General features: G+C 44.5%; 1 protein-coding gene across 4 annotated transcripts in view; it reads right to left on the reverse strand.

Annotated features, from left to right (window-relative positions):
- Nucleotides 1-23050, reverse strand: part of COLEC11 (collectin subfamily member 11) — a 417003-nt gene extending 393953 nt beyond the window's left edge. For all 4 annotated transcript variants that reach the window (XM_085610753.1, XM_085610755.1, XM_085610754.1 and 1 more), the window contains exon 1: nucleotides 22954-23050. The gene's annotated coding sequence lies outside the window, so the exon portion shown is untranslated. The remainder of the gene's footprint in view (nucleotides 1-22953) is intronic.
- Nucleotides 23051-23863: the final 813 nt, after the last annotated feature.

The raw sequence follows: 23863 nt of genomic DNA on the forward strand, positions 1-23863 counted from the left end.
CTCAACCTCGGCTGAGTAATCTCCGGCCTGCTTCTGCCAGATTTGGTCCCAAAGTGGGAGCATAATCGTAGATTCAGGAACGCAGCCATCTTGCCTCACAGTTAGCCCAACCACCCACCATACCAATTGAGATTTAGATTAACCAATATACATTTGTACCAGCAAAGTACATTTAAATCCGTAAATGTACAACTGCACCAATGAATGCACATTTTTACCAATTAATGTATGTTTAGAGACCCAAATGTGTTTTCGTAATGCACATGCTCTAAAGGAGTCAAAAAAAGATGTTCAATTGGACCATATAATAAAAACAACAAGACCAAACCATAGGAGGTACCCATAGACCCAGCTGAGACCTGAGTAATAAGTTTATGTAACAATCAACAGCGTCTCAACAGGTAATACTTAAAGACAGTTTTTTTTTTAAATAAGCACATCAGTTGCTAAAAAAGGAAACGGGGAGCCATGAGTCGGTATTGCAATGTATGCAAAGAGCAGTCTATATTCAAACACAGTGTGGAAAAAGAAGCAGTATGTTACATTCAATACACGTGTAACCTGTAAAAACGTGTGCACATTTGTGCTCGTGACAAAAGGTGAATGGCGCAAAGTGATAAGTGAAACAGCAAAAAAACGGCGCAAAAAGAAACAATGGTGTCAATATATTCAAAAAGGTTGTAGTGGTTCAGATTCATTAACAGGGATTTGGAGAAGGTAAATTATTTGATGAACCACAGAACAGGTGCCAAGGGATTGCACTGGGGGGTCGACTGCATGTCAACCTGTTGTGAGTTCAGGTCATCTTCAGGACCAGGTTACAAAATTGTAAGTGCTGGGGAGAGAAAGAGAAGGGATATACAGAGTAAGAAAATATAGAAGGAGTAAATTATCTGCAGGTCAGCCGGGTCGGCAGGATCCTCTGGTGGCATTGGTGGCCTCTCAAGCTGCAGCGTGAGTCGGAGCTGCCTGGTGGAGTCATCGAGGTAGTGAAATAGGGAGCAGGGGCATATGTTGAGCCTCACGACGAGAAAGACGTGCGTACGTGTCATCAAGGGGGCGTGGTTTAAGCACCAGGCAAAGAGATTAAAGGGCGAGTAAGAGAGAAACGTAGAGAGAAGGATCACATGTGTCAATAATACTTTTAAGGAATAAACATTTAAGCACAATTGTCTTAAATAAGCCCAAAAGTGATCGGGTGCTGCATCGATCAGGTTCACATGTGTCAATAATACTTTTAGGTACTAAACATTTAGGCACAATTGTCTTAAATAAGCCCAAAAGTGATTGAGTGCTGAATCGATCAGGTGGAACCACAAACCTTCTCCGAATCCCTTTTGATGCATTTTGCTTGAATAGTTGATTCAGACCATGAACATTGACAGCTTTGGAAATAAGAGAGGTATTGAAGGCTTCTGGTTACCACTGTGTAAATACAAATTACTGAGATACATGTCTTTGTCAGAGGAAGTTTGTCACTCTGTCAACTATTCAGTGATTTTAACTACAAAGTTTATATTCATTCTTGCTAGGTGATAAATGATGTGAATGACGATGGTTTTGGTTGGAGTCAGCTCCTGGGTACTGTTTTAGATTTGACAGCCTAAGAGTGGGAGGTAAGCCATATTCTGATCAGAAAGAGGAAGTGTAGGTTGAGATCATGTCTTCAATGAAGTCATGATGTGAGTTGATGGATAATACATTTTCTGGCAAGCTTCTTCACATGGGGGAGTATGTAGCTCTCACACAAAAGGTGATGGGAGGAACGCTTACAATAGGTCTAACCAGTGCAAATCCCTTGGGTAACATTCCAACCCAATTGACACAATAGAATCACTAGGCAACAAACTGGTCAGATGCTGATCAAATCAGACCTAAGATAGAACAATCATAAAGGAACAACTTAATGTACCAAGCGTTAATAGAAATATATCTATTTTTATTATTTATTCAAAATATTTTTTTTAAAAGGGGGTGGCAAAACTTCTTTAGATATTCTTACACATTAGACAACAAATAGTAAATGTTGCTGGCTATACACACAGACCAAATGTCTGAGGGTACAATAACACTCTTGGGGTGGTTTTGTGGATTTAGACACAAATTGATATACTTAACAATATTGATTACAGTGTGTTGATTGTTCTAAAACATGAACAAAAATGAACACATTGAAATGCTTTGCCACATTGAGGAGAAAGGAAATATTACAATGAATATTCAAACATTCAAATATTTTAAGACAGGTGGAGCTGATTCTTGGGGGTATTGACGCGCTTTTCAGCGAGCGTGCCGCCTTTGTCAGGAAACCACATTAAAAATATTATACAGGATGAAGGGGGAGGTAAGAGAATTTCTTTCTCTAAGTGCCTGGAGGGCGTTTGGTAAACCAAATGGATACTGATGAAATTGTGGGAACGTGATATTGTAGAGCCGAATCCACTAATATGGTGAAAGTCCCTTCAGTTCCAAATTATGGCAGACAAATGTCAGACTGTCTGTATCAGGTCCGGACTTTTCTAAGCCCTCAGGAAGTAGTTGGAGCAGTTAAGATTCCAGACCATCATTCTTTTGCTCACCGTGTCACCTCAGTTTAGACCCAGACACATGTAAATCAGCTTTGACCCTACTCCAATTGGAACAGACCATACGGAACCACCAGGTCCTCCCTGAACCGGAACATAAGCAGCCCGAGGCGAAACAGGTATTGGAGTGCTTGTGTTCTAGTTCAGGGTGGACTCAGCATGGCAGTTTGGGCTGGAGTCTTCCTATTGGAGCAGTGTCAAGACTGATTGGCTGGGTCAAAACTGAGGTGGCATGGAGGGGCAAAAGAATGATGTGTTGGAATGCTACACCGAACAATTCGCAGTGGTTAGATTTATTGCAAGCATTCCTCCCATTTCCTTTTGTGTTTTTGGTATGCAGCTGTCACACCTTACTACAACTAGTGATGTCACAGTTTAAAACCACAGATCAGTACTTCCCCTAAAAGCACAATGAAATGTGTTTTATTTGTCCTGATATCAATGTATTCTACTCAGCACCAAACGCCTAATAGCAAACAAGAATGACAACAGTGGGCAACTTATCCAAGAAGCTGTTTGGGATCATTAGAGAGCTTGCAACACCATGCAAATCCATAAACCCACAGAGGTTCCACTAAAAGGCTCTACAATAAATGATTATCCTTCTTCATTGAGAAAATTGATATCAACCGGTCCAGCATACCCATTGTTGGCCCAGCACCACATAAAGAGGTACAGAGGGTACAGCTTCACTTTCAATGTTTTGTAAGTTCCCTCTTGCTCAAGAAAAAGAGGTCACAACTATCCTACCTAGCCCCAAACAAATTTCAACAAATATCTGCAGAGCCAACATAGCTGATAGGGGCCTGTCTTGGCCACTGGTATAACTTTGCTTATCAATTCATCACTGACCACTCAAGTGGTACCACAGAAACTCAGGAGTGCAATAATCACTCCATCCGCAAAATAATATGGAGCACTCCAAGACATCCAAGTCAGCTACAATGCCATAGCAGTTCTAACATGCTTTGCTGATGTTCTTGTAACAGTCGTCTCTAGAAGACTCTCTATTCACAACATTTTTAAATGTTACAGAAGATCTACTTTCACTCAAATAACAAGAACACATGTAGATGCTACAGGACATATATGTAGTCTTGTGCACTCTTTTTCTGCTCCTCATTGGCCTCCCACTCGCCAGGGTAGGAGGTACAGTACTTGACTGTTTTACATATATTTAATGGAACTGGTCTCAATAAGTCAATCCCAGTCCCTTTTTATCTCTAAAACAGCTGTCATTCCATGTGGTGTGCTACAAGTTTCCATGACATATCCAGACCTCTTCACAACCTGCCTTTCACCACTAGTTCAATTGCTGAATTCATCAATGTTATGTTCTCCATGTGCATTTATGGCAGTCAATGACATCTGTGGCTCTGATGAGTTTTCCGAAGGCCAAACTAAAGGCACTTTAGTCTGGCAGGTCTCAATGACTCTAAGAAAGAGATATTACTCCTGTGGAGTACTCCGGAGTGCCCGCGAGTCTCCGGCGAGTCTGGGGTGGCCGCTGGTGCGTGTGGCTCTGGGCGTGGGCTGCGACCGCGTCTGGGTTTGCGGCGCGGAGGCTGTCACCGGGCGAGCCGCTGGGTGCTCCTCTGCTGCCCGGTCTGGCAGACAGGGTGACTGCTGCAGCTCTGTGGCGGCTCCACTTTGAAATTGGTCAGCGCCTGAGACTGAGCTGCGGGATCTGGATGCAGCGCATTCTTGCTCCGTTTCCACTGCTGCGGCCCGTTGGCCTCCGGTGAAACCCACGCAATCTGCACTGGCCGCCCTGCGGTATTGTTGTACACATGCCGGTCCCCCTTTGATGAGAGTCTTGCCCGGACGCTGATGCCACCTACTACTGCACTACAGGTACTCTCTGAGTGACGTGTGGAGGCTTCGCACTGCCTGCAGGCCCCTGTTGTCAGCGTGTGTAGAAGAGTGCTGACAGTTACTGCAGGCATATTTGAAGGACGTTGGGGCGACTGTGTATGGACTGGCTGGCGCCCACTCACCCTGCATGTTATCCGCTGGGCCCTGGGTTGGGCTTCCTACGTGCCGACCTCGCTCCTGAGCTGGGGCTGGGATTGGTGCTGGCTGGGTGAGCGGCTCACTTCCCTGGTTGTCTTGGGCTGGACTGTTTTAATACAGTGGAGAGCTTTCGCAAGGATAATCCTCTGCTTCGCCTGGTGTGTTGCTTGACGCTGAGGAGGTACTTTCCCCCGTTGTCATCGAGGAAGGGGCTGCCTGTCACCGTTGTTGCTTGCAGGGAGTCGAGGAGGGCTGTAGCACGACGCGGGACTCTGTGTCCCAGGATCCCGTGCTCTCTACCACCTGTGCTCGCTCCACGCCCACCCGACCTAGCCCTACCATCCCTCATAAAGGAGGAGGCGCCATCCGCTACGCGGGACGCGCCGGACGAAGCCCGGACAAAGGGCGAGCCGTCTGTGGCCGTCAGGGGCTGAAGGAGGCTGGGCTGGGCCACGTCCTTTTCCTCTGCAAGAACTGTGAGTACATATCCCGGCTTTGTACCCAGAAAACCATGTCTACCCGTTCTGGCAAGTTGTTAAGGAATGAAGCCCCAAGGGGGCCAAATGCGGCAAGCCCCATTATTGGAACTATGGACCGCTTTATTACCAGGGTGGCGGCGGTGATTGAAAAGGAGATTGCCATGTCTGAGCGGCGTCTGTCTGAGGTTTACCTCCCCTCAAGACGTTCATCCCTGGGGGTCGACGCTCAATCATCGTCCATAATGGCCAGTACCCAGGTACATGCAGCTACTTTGCCTAGTGTGTCTAGTACTTCTATAGACCCACCCCAGCTGGTTGGCATTGAACAAAGTATAGGCAGGTTAGAAAGTTTGGCTGCTCTCTTTCCATCAGTCATTGTGGAGGCCGATGGCTTGGGTAAAATGACTTCGCCATCACCCATTAATACCCCAAGTGAAGTCATTAATGATCCGGAGCCCTTAACATCGTTCACTTCGCCCTTGGCTCTACCAGAAGGGGAGTTAGTTAGGCCCCCCAAAAACCCCCAAACTCCAATTATGAGACAGGAGATTAGGCCCGTAAGTAAAAAGGCTCGAAAACGTAAAAAGGGCTGCCCAGCCAGACAGGCCGCTCTTTACCAAAGTTTAAGAAAGCCTTTTGGAGTAGGAATGAGAACTACTAGGGGTAAAGCTATAGTGAATAAATCGGACATAGCTGGGGATGTCTTGAACCCTCCTGAGGAGTTATACCCTGACGTAAACATTGTGAAGCCTCTAAAGCTTCCTGACTTAGCAACGGCAGAAAATATTTTTGAGAAGGTATATAGCCTCTTGAACCCGTTGCTAATTCAAGTTAAAGGCCTTGGGGAAAGGATAGACAAACTCGAGCAATCAACCCTTGACGGCTTTCATTCACTTAAAACAGTAGTTAAACAAATAAGTAGAGTGACTAAAGCTACGGACTTGGTCGCAAATGGGAGCGTGCTTTTATCTCAGCGAGTCCCTAAGCACCCAATATGTTCTGATAAGGGAGTTTCCAATAGTCCATCAATTTCAGCTTCCACATCTCCCCCAAGTCCCATAGCAGGACCCCAGCAAAAGGGTTCCCCAACCCACATAGAGCCCAACAAAAATAAGCTTAAGTCTTGCCAACAAAAGCAGCAACAGGAAGTTAGCGGCATATTGGAAGTCCCCAAAAAACTAGGGGCATCCACCAATTCTAACAGGTTAGCTCTCGAGAAAGCCCCTAGGCCCGGCCCCCAACCCACCATTATACCTACCCCCTCACTGGTCTCTAGTAAGCAAGTTCGACGGATTCCTCCAGTAAACCTTCCACCTGACTGTCAACCCTTTGCGGCAGTCATGGTTAATGTGCCCCATTTAAAGTACGGCCAGTTGGAAAACCATCAATCACTTAAGAATAAGTGTATCCACTGGCTAAAGGCAAATAAGCCAATCCCGCCAGGTGTGGATGGCATCATTCTAAGTGTCCGTAGAGTGGACTGGGTTGGTCAGGGGAAAAAAACGCAGGAGGGGGACTGTATAATTATAAATTTCCGAGATCCAAGAGTGGTGCCATCGATTTGCACCCCCATTCACAACATGGGGGCTCCGGGGGTTAAAGTGGTAGACCTTTCCTTCTTTTACCCCAGGCAAATCGTTGATTTTACCGGTGGAAGCTTAAGTCCCCCTGTCCTTGGCCTGAACTGGGATGAGGCTCCAGGGGATATTAGGGAGAAACATTTGTGGCCAGCAGGACCTATTTGACTGGAAGTTGGGCACAGAGCAGATCCAGCGGAAGTATTATCATTCAGTAAAAGTAATCCTACAAGTGGGACAGATGACCCTATACTCACCTTGCATGACCCTCGCTCCCCTCTTGTTTCCCCGAGGAGCTCTACAGGTGGGGGCATCCCGGCGCCCTGCGACACTCCAGCTGTGGCGGACCTTGGCTTTAAGGTTTTCAGCTGGAATGTCGCAGGGATCGCAGGAAAACTGGCTCTGCCTGACTTTATTGCTCCGGTCGACGAGCACTCTCTGTGCCTCTTCCAAGAGACATGGAGTTGTGTGCCGGTCCACAGGGCGGGTTTTTCGTCTTATTTTTCCCCTGCGCAGGTTTCGTCTTCAGGGAGGGGTCGCCCAGCGGATGGCCTCCTTATTTGGGTTGCGGCATCTCTAGATTGCAGAATTATGGAATTCCCCACAGGTTCTCCTGACATTCAAAACATCACCCTAATAGACCAAAGGGGGAGAGTTGTTTTGAATGTTTATAATGTTTATGCCCGGGGAACTGTGGGCGGTAGAAAGTCTCCCATAATATCTCTCCTTGAGACTTTGTTAAGTAATACCCCATATAAGTCTCGTATATTGGTTGCTGGTGATATGAACTGTACGTTCGAGCCCTTGGGCTCGGACGTCTCCCTCGACCAAGAAGAGGAGGATACAAGGTGGGGGATTCCGTCTCTGGAAATTCCACCGATTAGAAGGTGGTCAGAAGTGGCGCTTCAGTTATATTCCCTGAGCCTTGAATTTAATCTAAGGGCTGCTAATGGGAGGACACCCTCGGATAGGTTGGGCGCCCACACGTACAATAGGCCAGGACACACCTCTAGGTTAGATTATTTTTAGTAGACGTATGTCTGTGGCCCCATGTAAAGGACATGCAGGTGGTCCCCTCGTCTGAAAGTGACCATAACCTGCTTTCTTTGAGTATGGCTCAGTGGTGGCGACACTCAAGAAAGGATACTACGAATCGGGTAGCAGCACCACCGGAGGTCTCGGAAGTCTCCCCTTGTGGTAGGCGAATTAAATGGGCCAAATTGGTTTTATCAGAGGGGAAGCTAGAAGAAATACAATTCCACCTAAACCTCACGGTACTAAACCTTGGAACATCCACGGAAGGTGTGGGTAGAGTGAGTGGGCTCTTTGTCTCCCTGACAGATGCCTTAACTAATGTCTTTACCTTGCACCATAACAAATTGGGTAACAAACACTCTAAAAAACCCGTCGATGGCTGGTATACCCAATCATGTAGGGTTTACAAGGTTAAGCTAGTTGAGGCGATTAAAGCTAAGTCCCGTCCTGCGATACAGGAAGCAAGGAAGGCCTATAACAAGTCCCTTAAACTAGCCAGGAGGGAGTGGGATGACAAATATTGGGATGACCTGCTCCAGGCCAGTAAAAATAGGGACTCAAGGGCATTTTGGCACCTTATAAGTGCACGGAAAAATCCCGATGCTCTCCTGAGACCCTGTAACATCCCGCCTCAAAGCTGGGTAAAGCATTTCGGGTCCCTATACCTCCCTCCAGATGGGGATTGTAATGTGGGGTTGAATCTCACTCGAATAACTGAACCTCATGCTTACGATCTCTTTACCCCGCTAGAGATTGAGGGGGTCATAGGGTGGGTAGCCCCTCGTAAGGCTGCGGGCCCCGATGGCCTCCCGGGGGACCTTATGAGGGCATATCCAGCGGAATGGGCACGGGTCATATCAGCACTACTTAATGACATCATGATGGGAGGGGCAGTACCAGAATCCTGGAAAGGGGCGGTGGTGGTCCCGATATATAAAAAAGGATGCAGGGAAACCCCGGGGAACTACCGACCCATAAGTCTGATCGACTCCACCCAAAAGATAGCTGGTAAAGCCATCCTTGGAAGGATTCTCCATTGGGTGGAGGAGAACAAAATTCTCTCAGACTTCCAGGCAGGTTTTCGGGTTGGAATGGGGACAATAGAGCAGGTGTTTAGGTTGGTATTATTGGGGTGGAAGGTGGTGGAACTGGGCAAGGGCAGCCTTTATTTGGCCTTTATAGACCTGAAGACTGCCTTTGACCTAGTCCCCCGGGAAGACCTTTGGAGGGTACTTTATGAGCTGGGTTTACCCCCTTACATCTTGTCACTTCTCATCACCCTTCACGCCCATACTTTTGCTCAGGTCCGTTGGGGTAAAAACGGCGAACTTACTGAGAAGATTCCAGTCTCTAGGGGCGTAAGACAGGGCTGTGTCTTGGCACCCACCCTATTTTCACTTTATGTGAATGGGGTGGTAAAACATCTTCAACAAGAACCAGCCGACGCCCCCTGTCTCGGAGGAGTCCGTATCCCCACCCTGCTTTTTGCGGACGATACGCTCCTGATTTCGAAGACCCCTCAAGGCCTCCAGAAATTATTAACGCGATTTCAGGAGTTCTGTGGTGCAAGAGGATTAACAATAAACGTGGACAAAACAAAATATCTAGTCCTAAATCCTCCTAAGAAACTGGGCCGCCCACCGACACTAAACTCGACCCCCCTAGAGAAAGTAGCCGAATTCGATTACCTCGGTATTCGGATTACGGATAGGTTGTCTTGGGCTAGTCATATTGATAAAATGGTCCTCAGCCACAAGAGAGTGGGAGGTGCTCTAATGAGGGAGTTCAGGGCCTCTCCAAGGAGATCACTCACCCCAGTAGTTGATATCTACAAGGCTAAAGTAGTGTCATCAGCCTTGTATGGGGCAGAATTGTGGGGCCACTGTTGTTTGAACTCCCTAGAGGCAGCGGAGAGTAAGCTATTGAAATCTCTTATTTCCGTGCCCCTGAGCACTCCATCCGTACCTGTCCGGTTGGATATGGGCTGTAAAAATATTAAAGACCAGGCCCTGCTTCGCCCCCTTTTGTTATGGACACGAATCTGGAGGGGTGAAGAACTGAAATCCTACGCTGATGCCTTGGGGGAAATAATGAGCTTGGGGGGTTGGGCTAAGATAAAGTGGCTAAGAGATACTAAAAAGCTTTTGGAGAATATCGGTTTAGGAGGCTGTTGGTCATCACGTTCAGCCCCTCCAAAGGAAGATGTCAAGGCGCTTTATTGGAACTGGTGTGCGGAGCGTTTAATCACAAACTCTAATCACTGCAAGTCGACTGTCGCCTTTTTGCAAATTAAAGACACTGTGGCTTTTGAACCCTACCTGGACTTGATAACTCTCCCTCTTGATCGAGCCCTTTACTTTAAATTTAGAGTTGGATGCCTCCCCCTAGGCGCAGTGGTATCAAGTTGGTCACCCGTGGCCCGTATTTCTCCCAACTGTGCGTGTTGCCGAAACAAGGCCGAGACCATTGTACATGTCCTGTTTGTTTGCCCGGACTATGCAAGGCCTAGGAGTGTCTGGTTGAAACCCCTTTGTCGCAATATGGGCACACGTAGCTACCTCGAAGCCCTACGTATCCTAACTACGGACACTTCCCCCCCTTTAGTGTGTGGAATTGCAAAATTTTTAAAGTGGTCTTGGCTTATTCGTTGTAAGAGATTGTCAGTAGCTGTTTAATTCTTCTTTTAGTTAATTTATGAACGGGCAATTTATGTCCTTTTTATCTTTTTATGAATTTCTTACTGGCTTCTTGTAGCTTGTGTTTTTATGTATCTATCGTATTAATTGTATTTTTTATGTGCTTACAAGATATCTTGCATATCGAATAAAAGCTTATGACTGACTGACTGACTGATATTACTCCAGGGTTCATTCGACCTTTCCTTTCAGTTGGTCAAATCCCATGGGGACCTCTACCCTTGTCAGAACAGATGGTAAGAATCTTGAAGGATATGTTGAATTCTGCTCTGACCTTGATTCCCTAAGTCATCTGTGTCATTATTTACCTGTGCTGAACTTGAGGAATCATCCTTCAGATTACTCTTCCATTGTGGATAGCATTGTTCCTTGCAAGAGTGACATCCAGAACAGATTACTTCAAAGCCATGTGTGCTTTTTTGTTTGTCAGAACATCTCCCCAGACTTGTGAGTTTTGCTTCCATTTCACCAGCATAGCCATCAAGATTCCATCACCCCATTGCTAAATGCCATCTACTGGCTACTGGTTGTGAAGGCCTAGTTTAGAATGTTATTCATCATTCACCGGGCATTGCTTAAAAGCACTAGAACATACTTATTAAAGATCGTCCGGGATTAGCAACCTACAGATACATATCAGATCCCCCAGTACCTGTCAACTAGCTAAATAAAAGATGTTTGAGAAAAAATATCTCCACAATCCACTCACTACCCTTTGGCACACTCTTTCCCTCTGAATTATACAGCATTAGGTCTAAGGGCCCACTTTAGCATCGGTGGCGCGTAGTGTAACAATGCTTGTTGGTGCCCCCCCTCCATGCTGCAGGTGGTGACCACCGCCACCACAGATTCAGTCACCACCACCTTTTAACAGTGCCCCTCAAGCATCAGTAACCATTGTATTTCAGATGCATTTATTCAGATATATGGCACCACTCATACCAGTGTAGGGTGTCAGAGCATTTTGCATCACATTCACATTACAAAGAGACAATCAATCTTACGTGTGTAAATCAGCTTATAGGAAATGTTGCATAAACCAGAAGACTATAAGGTGTAGGGGTGACATGTCAGCCATACTGGTAGGCAGTATAGTTTGAGTGCTGGGTCTGGAGAAGCACTAACTCAGAACTGAAAATGGAACACTGTAGTTGGGGATTCTCTTTGATAATAAGAATCAATTTCTACCCAAATGAATCTTTTTTGCAACATTAATCTAAACTACACTTTACAGTTCGTATGCAGTTCTTTGATGACAGTTAATAATTCACTGTTCTATATTAGGATTTTAAATTATAAACTGTAGGTAACAAAAGGATGTGTCTTAGATAAGCAGTAACCCACTGACCTCTTAAAATTATATGCACTTTGTGATTTGTATAGTACACGTTCTTTGCAGCAGGCATATTAATCCTCTGTACTATTTTATGATCAGTTAAACCCTCAACTAGACAAAATTCCGATCCCTCGCCAGGAAGAACATTATTCACCAGAGTTATCTTGACTTTTTATATTGTTGCCTGGAAATAGCTGGAGGCAAGGAATGCGGCAGCAGGTGCTTTTAAAACCAAAATAATCTTGCAAACACGGCGCCCCCTAAAGTCAGCACCGGGTGCGGTTGTACCGGTCGCACCGCCCTAGAGCCAACCCTGAAAAAAATATCAGGGTGTGTTGTACAAAGTTTACATTTTATTTAAGAATGGGTGCGTTTCACAATTGGTAATCATCATTGTATTTTTGCAAACACTAGAACGCAGCTAGGCAGCATGCCTATGAGTTCCAGTGGAGAGCACATTGATACCATTTATGCGAATATCCTCTGCCATCTTGCAACGGGAGCTGGAGCATTGTGTGACACAAGAAACAGAGCAGAGTTATTCCTGAAAATGATGCAGCTTTCTCTGCTTGTGGTGACCTATCATTGTTTCATTTCAAGATGATAATAAACAGAGAGTGCTGCTGTAGTGTCATGGGGATTAGTGGATCCAAAGACCCATCTCTCCTTCAGAAAGTCTGGGATGGCAGTTTCTGCCCAACCCGGAGTACAGGCAGCTCATAAGCAGAGCCACTGGAATTATGCAATTATGCAGATGCAGAGATTTCAGCATAATTAGGGATTTGCTACACTCGCCACATAATCCATCATCTACTTGGATCAAAAGTTACTAAAAACGCTGCCAGACAAGTTGCTGCTCATTGGAAGGCCTCTGGCAAAAGATAACTGGCCACCTTTCGGTTGTTGATTGCTGTATTAAGGAGTTAAACTGATACTAATGAGGTAAAATGAGATACAAATAGAGTTAAAAATGAGGAAAATGGTGGCTTGCCTTGGGCATACAGATTGTTGAATAAACTGCTGGCTTGCAGTGTGAGGTGGTGCAATAGAGCTTTCATTCAATAAACTCCTTCACACTGGAGAAGCAGTCTCTAATATGTCCAAAAGACACGCATAGGAACAGCAGTTTATTTCCAGTGCTTTAAATGAATATTGGTAAATGCAAGGGCTGCAAAAATTTCAGAAGATGAGAACTAGGCATGTAATTGTACCTATCTTGTATTTGACTTCCAATCAATTTTGTAAATTACCTTGTGCACTATCCTATTTGAAGATGGACGCCAAAAAAGAGATATCAATATGTGCCATTTTGAGCCATCAAGCATATGTGGTGTCCATCCTGGTACAAAATTATCTCTTTCCCTGGGAGGCTTGGGAGCTTCTTCTGTAAGTCCTATTTCTGTGTCTTTACTCTGGTACTTTAGGGCCTTGTGTTTGAAGACAGGAGGTTTAGGCAAAGAATGTACTGAAACTTGAACTTCTTAAATGCAATGTAAGCATGGTGGCCACTTCTTGCAGCTTTTACCAAATCCCTCCTGCCAAAGTGTTTTTCACAACTCCATGAAGATTCAAGGCTGATCTACCTCACCACATTGACCCCTTTGACGTCTATGTGCACATCTGAACCCTCTGTAGCCTGAGTAGCACCTCTGACCTCCCTGACACCTCGGTGCTACCGAGTCACCTTTGTAGTGTTCATCCTCTTCAGAGCTTCCTCCAGCTTCAGTGTCCTTCTGAGCCCCGCTCCAACCTCAGTGTTCCTCCGAGAAGCCCTATAGGCTCAGTGAACCTTTCAGCCTTACACAGTGAGACTAGAGATGGGAATTCGAGAAGCTAATTAGCAAATTGAAAATGTACTTTATTTTTGTTTTGCTACCCGTAGGCCTTTAAAACATGCATGACACGTAAATATGCATGAATTTATTTCCCTGTAAAACAGAAAAATATTGTGAATTCATTTTCAAATGTTGGCTATTGCTAGACTCTGTCACTTTTCTTAGCTAATAAGGTGCAACATTTCAAGGGTGTAGGCTGGAGCCTGGGTCAGAAATTAATGTTTTCATTGTCTATTATGTGAAGCTTCCTTCAGCATGACATATGCAGGAAGAACACAGTGCATACATTTACATTTATGCAATGCACTTTAAAGTTGTACAATTCTGAGACAGTCCCAGGTCTACCAGTGTTGATAAACCTGGGAATGCATCAGAATACATGGGTGGCTAAGTGGGAACACCCACACTCCAACAATTAAACACCCCCACCATGCAGTGTAATACAAGACAGTGAATTGCAATGCCTTGCATTACGCCAGCTTTACCAAGCCATGCAGTGCCATGCAGGGTGTCTTGGTAAATCTGAATCTAGGTTTTGCATCGCCCGCATCCCCATGCATAGTTCCAGAGCAACGCATAATGCTTGATAAATTTGGCCCTATGTATTTAATATGGTTTTTTAATTAAGTTTTATTTAATTGTTTTAAATCAGTTATTGAATTTTTTAAAAACTGTCATTTTATATATATATATATTTTATCAAATGTACATTTGATAATATATATGTGTAATATATACAATATTATATAAAAATTTAAATATTGAACTAAATTAATTACATTGGCATTCATTATTATGGGGTGTTAGCTTAATTCTGTGCCTTATTTGTTCTCTGAGAGTGTGTTGCAGTACAAGTGTTTGGTCATGTGTGTGGCTTCACTTACTCAAAGAGTGGTCTGGAGTACATTTAACCCTGTTTTGACATCTTTAAGTCTGTAGTAACTTGGATGTGTATTTTGTGAATTTAAATTTTCTTACCCTTTTCTGCGTTTGTGTTATGTATTAGCATGGCCCTCCCAACCCCCTCCTAAATCTCTCTTAACACATTCCATTTAGTGGGAATTATCCCCCATTTTTATCCGTCACTCCACCTGTTCCGTCCCGCATTCACTACTATAGCCTAATAGCAGCTGTAGCGGGCTATACCGGCCATTAAAGGCCAGCTCGAGGCACGTGCCTTTAACAATCTATGGAGGGCTCTAAGTCTATAAGAACATTCTGCCACTAGAGGGCAGAATGTTCTAACAAATAAAACAAAGGCCTTAAGGAGCCCGAGGGGATTGAAATCCCCTTTAGTAACCTGAGGACTTTGTTCACAGAAGCAACTGTGAAGGACAATATTGGAATGCTGGAGCTACGACCTTCGATCAACCATTAGAAGCCCGGAGCTACTCTATTGTCTTCAATGGAGCTCCCAACATTCCAATGTTCAAATAATTTGTATATCTGCTTGTGTGTAGATCTCCTCACAGAAAAGACAGGCGAGGAGGTCTCAGGCTGTAGGTCTGTGCATTGCATTTTGTAGCACTGCTTCATGTTCTAAAAAACATTGTTTGGGATACAGGCCTGTAGGAAAGTAGGATCTGCTTCTACGGTTACCCCCACTTTTTTTTTGTGTTCAACATATTTTATTAAGTTTTACGGTAACAAGACAGACATACAATTATACAGTGTTGGTACATATAAGGAAATCGTGTATTCATAAAGAATATTACTATGGCTACGAAATATACCAAGAACATATCATCGTCCTAAACATAATAAATAAATAAATAAATAAAGGTTAAAAACAAACAAACAAGGTTCTAAGTGAGAGGGTGTCCCTGCATGAGCAGGACACCCTACAGCCTACAGAGTCCATTCACCTGGTTACCCCCACTTTTTTGCCTGGTGCTAAACTGTTATTGACTAGTCTAACTGGGATCCTGCTAATCAGGACCCCAGTCTATCTGCTTTCTCCCTATATTGTCATGTTCAGTACTTAGGTACATCCCTGATTGGATACTGGGGTACCCTTTTAAGTCCCTAGTATATGGTACTAAGGTACCCAGGGCATAGGTACCCCAGAGGTCCACCATGAGCTGAAGCATGCATTACGCCACCCATGGGAGACCATTCAAAATGGAACTATAGGCCTGCCATTGCAGCCTGTTTAAGCTGGTGCTAGCACCACTTACTAAAGATATAGGTTTCCTATTTCTAGGGTCACTGCACTTAAAACCTATAAGTCACCCCTATAGCGGCCTTTGCAATCCTGAAGGCAGGGTGCTTGGTTCTAAGTGAGAGGGTGTCCCTGCAAGAGCAGGACACCCTACTGCCTTTGGAGTCCTTTCACATGGTTACCCCCACTTTTTTGCCTCGTGCTAAACTGTTATTGACTAGTCTGACTGGGATCCTGCTAATGAGGACCCCAGTCTATCTGCTTTCTCCCTATATTGTCATGTTCAGTACTTAGGTACATCCCTGATTGGATACTGGGGTACCCTTTTAAGTCCCTAGTATATGGTACTAAGGTACCCAGGGCATAGGTACCCCAGAGGTCCACCATGAGCTGAAGCATGCATTACGCCACCCATGGGAGACCATTCAAAATGGAACTATAGGCCTGCCATTGCAGCCTGTTTAAGCTGGTGCTAGCACCACTTACTATCTAGGGTCACTGCACTTAAAACCTATAAGTCACCCCTATAGCAGGCCTTTGCAATCCTAAAGGCAGGATGCTTGGTTCTAAGTGAGAGGGTGTCCCTGCATGAGCAGGACACACTACAGCCTACGGAGTCCATTTGCCTGGGTTGTCAGTGAAGCAGCCATATACGATAAAGAGGGGCACAGCGTAATTACGCGATGACCATCTCGAAACTCGCTGCAATGAATCCTATCATGTTTGGTATCAAACATGATGGAATCATAACCCCACACCATAAACGGTGTGGGCGGTATGATTTCAAGCACTGGAAGAGTCCTCCGTTATGCTCTCAGTGTTTCTGGTGCCAACCTTCTAGACCCGGACTGCACAAAATGGTTGTTCCCGACCAGGGACACACTCCTGCCCTCCTGCTGCTGAGCCAAGCTTGAGCAGGGGAAAGAAGAACAATAGGTATTCTGTCACAGGGAGGTGTGACCACCTCCCAGACAGGATTTAGTGTGTTGGGATCAGGTGGGTGCGTTTGCCAGCGCCACTAAGTCTGCATGAGGGGCACATTTGGTGTCCAGTTCAAACCAGTCATGGGAGCCGTTGGCTCCCGCTCTGGCGCGAAACTGAACAAAGGACATGGGAGTAACCTCCCCCCTATCCAGATCCTCCCCTGGGAGGGTCCCCTGAATCGTCCCAACCCTTTCCTTAGGGTATTTATGGGCTTACCTGGGTGGAGGTTCCTAGATTCATCGTGGGACAAGATTCAGATCAGACACCACTTTTCCTTCTACCATCTGGGCACCCTGGACTTCGCTGGACTTCGTTTGGGCTCGACTTCCTCTCCCTTCCAGTCTGCTGCATCGTCTGTGCCTGTGCACCATACAGGAACATTCCAAAGCCTGTGAGCATCAAAGACACCTGAAGGAATCTCCCTTGAAGTGAAGGAGTCACTTCCCTGCATTCGCAGGCACCGCAACTAAGTCAACCGGTCTGCTGATCCTGAGCTCCTCCAGACTCCGTAAGGTTCTGCAACCCAGGTGGTAGTTTTCCACAGCTCTCCCCTATGAACCCCGTCAACTTTCAGTTGCAAATGCTTGTAGGCTTACTTCCAAGAAGATTTTGGGCTCCAAGTAGCCCCAACCTCAAGCACCTCCAGTGACCAAAGACTTTGTCCACATTGTTTTCCAACGTAGCCTGCATCTTTTGAAGAGCTGCTCAAGGTCATCTTGTGACTCCAGTGCCTCCGGCCTGTGGGTCCATTTGAGGGTCATCTTGTTTCTTTTGGGCTCCCTTGATTGCTTGGGTCTTGCCCTGATTCCCCTGCTTGTGGCGAGTCCCCTGGACCTTGCTGGTCCTGACGTTGCTCCTTCTTCAACTCCTGTGTTGGTTACATTTGCCAAGGCTTGCTGGTGCTCCTGCCGGACACCGCCCCCTCAGCACCTCGACATCCTTCATGGGGATAGGTCGTGCATGGCTCCTGCTCTTCCTCAGCGTCACCTGGTCCTCACAGCTGCAGAGTCACGGTCATCGTCTTCTCTCCTGCAACACCTGACATCAGAGGGCATTCGTCTTCCAAGTCCCCTGGTCACTCCTGAGTGACATAGACTATGTTCCCTCTGCTTGCAGGTACCTCTCATCTTGAATCTATCTTCGTATTCCACCAGACACTTTCTCCTTCTTCAGCAGTGGCACTTTCCTGAAGTCCTGAAGCAAGAAACACTCCCCTATGACCTATATTGCTTTACCAAAGATGTAATTATAGTATTGGTTGAAATACAGGTCTAACTTTGCATAATTATGACATTCAAATAAACATATACATGTTCTTTTTTTTAATTCATGTTATTGTTCATTCTTATTAATTTCTGTCTGTTTATAATCAGTACGTATTACTCTATATTTTTTTATATTCACTAGGAAGACATTTTTTAACATTTTGTTGTACAAAAATTATTATTACACTTTATTGTATACAGTGTGAAACTACTATATCAGCCCCCAATAAATAAATCAGTCAAATATCAAACACACTCATTCCTCATACTCGCTCACCGTCATACTGGACACTTATACACTTTTGGGTATAAGAAACACAAAGATGTTAAACGTGTCCAATGGACAAATCTGATGCCCAAAGCCAAAAGGTCTGGGCTCACATGGTCTACACGCGTTTTGGTGGAGTAACACAACCGTGAACCACCTTCATCAGGACCTCGCCCAAATAGAATACAGTGTCACCAGAACAATTGAAAGTGGGGGTACCTAAGGAACAACAACAAATATTTTTGTCAACCCATACTTAGTTAGAAACTTACTATGAACAATTGACCAGACCATTTCTTTATTAAAAAACGATAGAAAGACAAGAAATTGAAGAGAAAAGACCCAGGGAAGTTGCCCATTGGGGTACATACTTATAAAAGTGCTCTATTCAAAGAGAATATACCAGACTCCTGGCGGTCTACTTACTAAGGAGCTCTCACAACGTGGAACTGAGGATAGAGGAGGCAGAGGGGGTAAGAAATACTACAGAGAACACCATATTGTGCCATGCAAAGACATGTATATATAAGTGACAAAAAAGTGTGAAAATAGGGTTGTCATAGATTCATAGATGTCATGCTGACAAGCTTCCTAAGGTGTGAAGTCTAAAGGAATAGCCACACAGTATATAGAGCTAGCCCCAGGTTTGATTTACTAGTTTAATTGGGTATAATGCCCATTCTCCAAAGTAAACAGATTTGAGAAATGTGGACGACGGAGTCTATGTCACCAATGGGTGACCGTCCCCTACAAGGAATATAATAACAAGTGATGTATATGACCTGGGCTACTAAAACAGAGGTATATGGTGATAATGGCTATACAGCCGAGTACTTGCCTCCCAACTCGGTGTGGGAGCTTACTTCTAGATAATTTATTCGGTATGTAGTAAATCTTCAGAGCCGATATTTGTAAAAGTTCTACAGGGGAGAAAATAAGTTTTGTTTTTGTTTTGCTTTATTTTCATATAGAGATGTTATCGCCATGTCCTGGACCCCTCCTTAGTAACCTCAGATAGATGATGAGTAATCAAATACTCACTTCAATGCATATGTATATTAAATTATATGTTCTTGTACGTGCAAACACAGGGTGAACAGGGTACAAGAACATATAATGTAATTTACTACATACCGAATAAATTATCTAGAAGCAAGCTCCCACCCCGAGTTGAGAGTATATGTTTATTTAAGAAGAAGTCGTATTTCAGATGAAATCGTGCATCAGCTTGTTTTGAATGAGCGATCCAGGTGCTATGCATCAAGATTACGACTGTTCTTTTTTCATTGATGTGTATTTATTACACGACAATCATTCAAACAAGTTTTAAAACAAGTTTAGCACTTTGAGGACTTGCGGGTCTGCTTGGCAGTAGTGTGTTAGTATCTCTATATTGCAATACACTATGTTAGGTTACTGTATTTGAAATAACGTGTTGGATTAGTATTCCAAGGGTGCCCGCAGTGTGGAGGGTTAGAGGACAGACATTTCCTTACGGCGCCATGTAGCAGTGGTGGTAAATTACTGAAGATAGGCATGGAAATGGCCTTTTTCAGTACATGGGGCGCAGTGCATCTGAGAGATTCTGTTTTGTTTGGAGTACTAACAATCCTTGCCCCATTCCTGATGGGTGACTATCTCTAGGATGCAATGCACTATGGTGGCTCCTGTGGAATGGGTTAGTGGATAGGTCCGGATGCAGTGCAGTGTGATGGGTTCACCGCCCAAGGATGCACTGGTATTTGGCGGGTTCGTTTCCTGAGCGTCTGGAGCAATATTATAGGTATTAGGGTTTTGGGGATGCGACACGGTGTGGTGGGTTATTGCTCCTAAGATCCAGTACAGAGTGCTGTTTTAGTGTCTTTGTGGTAGAGCACTGCGTAGTGTGCCAAGGGTTCTAGAATGCATGGAAGTGTGGTCATTCCATACCCCAGATTGCAGTGCAGTGTCTAGATAGTTCAGGGTGCTTGAGTTGGTTAGTGCCCAGGAGGATGCAGTGCAGTGAATTAGTGCACCTCGAATGCTGTGCCCTGTGGTGACCTTGTGTCTTGGAGCTTCATTCATGCTGCTCAACTCATTAATCCTTATGCTTTCTTGTTTATTTCATGTTTCCTTACTAATGAGAAGTGATGCCCTGAGTCTGTTCATGAGCAGTAAGTAAATGCAAGGCAGCCACCGAGGGCACCAGGGGCAGATTTACTTAGGAGTTTCACGGTCCTTGAATAACAAGTTGTCACAAGACAACGCACGTCCTTAAATGGGATTTACAAAGCAGTCCAAAGGGCTATTTCGTGACACCTTGCTGGCTCTGTAAGGAAATGAAACGCACCGCAGCGGCTTGCGCTGCATTGCGTTAATTTCATTGTCGTAGGCATTCCATGGAGCATGGGCGTTCCCGTGCATCCACGCATGGAATCTGACGCAATCTCAGATTTATAAAAGGCAGTAAACCTGGGATTGTGCCAAAATCATACACCTACCACAGAGAGGTGTAACAAGGAGAAATATCTGTATTTCTGCTTGTTACTTCCTGTTTCTACGTGTGATGCATTGTGCCTCACATGTAGATAGAGGGAATTGCCTCTTAGGATTGTGTTTGTGCAGGAAGGTAACCTTTCCCGCACAAAAATAATCCTGCCTTAGAGTTGGCGCTAGACAGCACACAGTGCACCAGTGCTAGGAGAGGGTAGAAGTGCACCATATCTTATTAAATATGATGCATTCATGTACCACAACACAGAACGTTTACTTGCTGCAATGTGTTGACTAAAATATTACTAAGTCTGTCCCCAACAGTCGACAGGTGTCATTGTCCCAAAAGCAGAAAATGTGACCCAAGTGCCACGAGACTGACTATGGAAAACAACATTGCATGAGCCATCCTGGGAAGTACACTTTATTGAGGGAAAGATGGCATTAATATAGATAAAATTAGAAATGTATTTTTTCAAATATTAAAATACATTCCTGCTCACAGCGACAATAGAACTGAATATCTCTCCCTACCAACCTCCAATAGCATTTTATTGTGAGTACGAAAATATAATCAACAAGTCATATATTTAGTTAATATACATGACTAATACTTTGCATTATCTCAAATATTAGCTGCAAGTCTGGAACATTAATTAAATGATTACTGGTTAGCTTAAAATTGACATAGATAGCTATTAGTAAAAAAAACCACTGATTTCATAGTATAAACATTTCTGCAGGCAAAAAATTGCCAAATCTACTTTTTCACCATATTTACATAATGCAGAATTCCCTAAACGCAGGGTCTGATTGTCAAAGCTGTGTTCCATGGGTATGACTTGTTCCAGGATAATCAGGAATATATTGGGTATACGCTAGAAAAATCTTTGTGAATGGGACATATTGTCCTGTTTATAAGAATATGGCATTTTGCACCGGTGCAAATAAATAAATAAAATAATGCACATTCACTATTATCAGATAAAAAGGCATGCACAAACTAATTTAGTCTCAAACTTAAACGTGAGGTTTGGAAAAAGTAATTTGTTGTATCATTTCACTCACAGCAACACATAAAGCAAGTTGTTCCTGATAAAGCAACTGTAAACATAGCACCAAACTGTAAACATAGCACCAAACTGTAAACATAGCACCAAAAAGCAACTAAACATTTATTGATGGGATAATGTTAGGGCATGCGTTATATAGGAAATTATGAACTACAAACTCCGTTATGAAACGTTTAGATTACACCAACCAACCAGTCATGGCAACTGTATGAACGCAACACATTGCGATATTCGATAGATACTGCTTTGGCGTATTTCATATTGCACTTTCCATGTACACAGATCACACCACAAACTGAATTGCACAAGACGCACAAGGGACGTAGGTCGGCGCTGAATGATGTTATACGGACGGTAGAACTGAGGTGTTCACAGACCGAGAAACATGACAAGATACATCTTAGCAGGGTGAAATGTGGGTTCGCCTTGCTCAGATTCCAGTCTGTGGTCACACAGGGATCCCATGCGGCCTAGGGGAGCCCACTGATTAGCATACATGTGGACTATTCAGAAGGCCATTTTGGAGTTTGTACAGTAGTACCTCTGTAGTACTCTTTTACATAAACTTATATATGTCTCTGTGAGTTGGCCCCAAATATCTAAAATTGGAATAAAATTGAAATACTCAGGGAATGTTCATATTCAGTTAGTACAAATAGAAAGGACTCTGCCTTCTTTGAACTTTCACAAATAGGGAGTTGGAAGCTTTGGGGGTGATTCACAAAGGAATGTAAGTGTACCTAAAAGGAGATGTTTTAGTGACTCATCTTCACATTGTATGCAAATCGTTATGCAAAATAATGCAATTAAATGGAAATAGCTGCAGTAATCTGCCGTAGAAAGAAGCATTGCCTTTGTTGATCTAGATACCTAACGTACGGCCTTCATTCCACGCTTATCGTGTGCCCCGGTCTCTAGCAAAGTAAGTAACACAAATGTGCTGTAGAAACAGCCGCGCTTTCGGGTGGGTGTGGGAAAACTGTGAAAAGAGCGCGTTAGGAAAGTAAGCACTGCATTTAAAAGTTTAAATGAAATACAGAAGCAATGCTACAGCGCAGGAAACATAAGTGGCTCCCCAGCCTGGGAAAGACTCCGTGCAAACCCTTCCCCAATTCAGCATGCTGGTGGCCGAGGGTTACACGAATATAGTGAATCCGGGAAGGAGCTCTCTTACCTTGCGCGCGCCGAGAGGACTGGCCCTCCAGAATTCTCGCTGTCCGTCCAGACACTGTGCAGACGAACCTCGTTGCCTCGGTTTACACTAGTCTGACAGATCCTAATTTGAAAAAAATGCCTCTCGCTTTCAAACAGTTCAACAAATCAGAGGGGAGAGTCACGCGAGTTATCTGTAAACAGCTTCCTGTTTGAAACATCTCAGCTGTCCTCCAGGATAATAATTAGGAGAGAAGTGTGGGAAAGCCGAAGAGGCTCGTGGTGTAACCTTGACAGCTATTTTGGGGCATGTACTCTTCAAGAGACTTGGAGGAGGATGTGTTTTAACCCCGTTCCAACTGTCACTAAAACAAATGCACTATGTTATTTATTTTTGAGTTTCTGGTTTAATTGTGAATTACCGCTTCATCCCGCTTCCTCACCAGAGCAGCTGTTTTGTGAGATTTTATCAAGCAATCCATGGTCAGACATTTATCAAATAAACTCAAAATCAAGAAGACTGCAGTACATCAGGGTGCCTCACAAAAAGCACTTCACATAAAAAAGGTACTTAATGAATCGCAGCTTTCCCTAAACCAGACCAGGGGCATTGCAACCAGGAGTCCATAGCGCAAAATAAATATACTGGGGCTTATTAACAAGAAACAGATGCATCTGTATAGATGCTTCTTGCGCCAGCCTGCGAAACCCTTGCGCCACCATGGGTACGCCGTATTTACAATAAGGAGCACCATGGCGCAAGGATTGACATATGCATCAGAAATTCTGACGCATCTGTCAATGCAAAAGTCACGCATTGCTGGAGTCGTGTTGCAAGCACGGCGCAACTCCAGTAATGCATGAGGAGGCCTATTCCTATCTCACTGCATCATTCCTAACGCCTGCTCCAAGCAGGCGTATTGTTTTGACGC

Source organism: Triturus cristatus, chromosome 6 (genome assembly GCF_964204655.1).
Source record: "Triturus cristatus chromosome 6, aTriCri1.1, whole genome shotgun sequence".
NCBI classification, from domain to species: Eukaryota; Metazoa; Chordata; class Amphibia; order Caudata; family Salamandridae; genus Triturus; species Triturus cristatus.